Here is a 1568-nt window from a genome sequence, read left to right as displayed (position 1 = left end):
TTCCTTCAAATAAATAAGGCTAAAACTCACCACACATGTTTAAAACGGCACAAACATCTCCAAACATCTTGAAAAGGTAAGCAGGTTCAAAGAAAGTATATTTTTTAAACAATTTTTTAAAAAGAAAATACAAACATCATATCTTTGTGGGCAATATTTCCCAAAATGCGCACCTCAGAGCACTAGTTTTAAATGTTTGGAGGTGCTATAGGAGAGCTAGAATAGGAATGCGGTGCTCAGGTTTACGTAGGAAATATAACATTAAGTAAAGAAACACGGTGATTCACCATAAGGCTTCTTTGAAGCTGTAACATGCTGCTATGGTTTCTGACAAAAAGAGAAACGTATTCCATACCATGTGTTTTCAACGGTTCTTTGGCTACAGAATCTTTTCCTGGGGAATCTTTCATCTGTATTATTGTTCCACTAAACACTCTGGGAAACGTTTTCTTGGAGGATGTTGAGAGAACAGCACATAATCAAAAACTCATGCACCAACTACTAGTGATAAAGATCAAGGAATTGAAGATTTTGACCAAATTCTGCTGTTAGAAATTGATCAGCCACGCGATCTTACTGGTTATTGGAATGCAAAAATTGAAAACCAGGAAAGATTGGTAGTTAGAAACTACGGCGTCAGTTACAGAAATAACACCAGAAGTCACAGGACAGGATTTTGCAAGATCAACCACATTTTTCATTGCAAATACCTCTTACCAACAGCATAAATAGTGACTATGCATGCGGATCTAACCGGATAGAATATGCAGCAATCAAATCAACTGCCTCTCTGGAAAAGACAAGAGAGAAAAATCAGTTATCATCAGTCAGGGGCCAGGAGCAACTGCAGAACTGACCATGAATGCCTTCTACACGAGTCAATTAGAGACGGAAGATAATTAAAACTGGTCAGCAAAAGCCAAACTATGAGGCACGTGTGACATCTCCCTCAAAAGTGTTGGTCTTTGACTGACGCTGATGGTGCTTCTGTTCTCTACCACTCTTGAAGTTACAGAAGGTCAGATGTGGCCCCCACACAGATTTTATAGGGTCACAAATTATTAATTACATTGTCAAGAAAGGGGGGGATTGTAGAACACTTTAGCATGATGCTGCTGATCCTGTCCATAAACAAGAAGAAAATATAGTTTAAATCAGGAAAGGTTGAATCCTTTCACCATACTTATTCAATCTATATGCTGAACAAATAATCTGAGCAACTCTACTACATGATAAAGAACACAGCGTCAGGATTAGAGGAACATCCGTTAAGAACGTGCGATAGGCAGATGATAGAAACTTGCTGGCTAAGAGAGAAGACTAGAAACACGTATTGATGAAGACCAAAGGCCTTCAGGATGCGTTATACGGAAACTTGAAATAATAAAATATATACAACTGGACCAATAAGCAACATCATGATGAATAAAAAGTACTTACTTTTTGTTTTACTTGGATCCATTATCAACACCCAACTGAAAACTTCTCAGAGAAGACAAATACCTTGGTCCATTTCTTCCTGCTTCCGATGAACCCTACTGTTTCTTCCCATTGAGGCTGTGTTAAAG

This window comes from Echinops telfairi, unplaced genomic scaffold (assembly GCF_000313985.2).
Source record: "Echinops telfairi isolate 266 unplaced genomic scaffold, ASM31398v2 ScPeMD7_7473;HRSCAF=8511, whole genome shotgun sequence".
Classification (NCBI taxonomy): Eukaryota; Metazoa; Chordata; class Mammalia; order Afrosoricida; family Tenrecidae; genus Echinops; species Echinops telfairi.
This window is presented reverse-complemented; position numbering follows the sequence as displayed.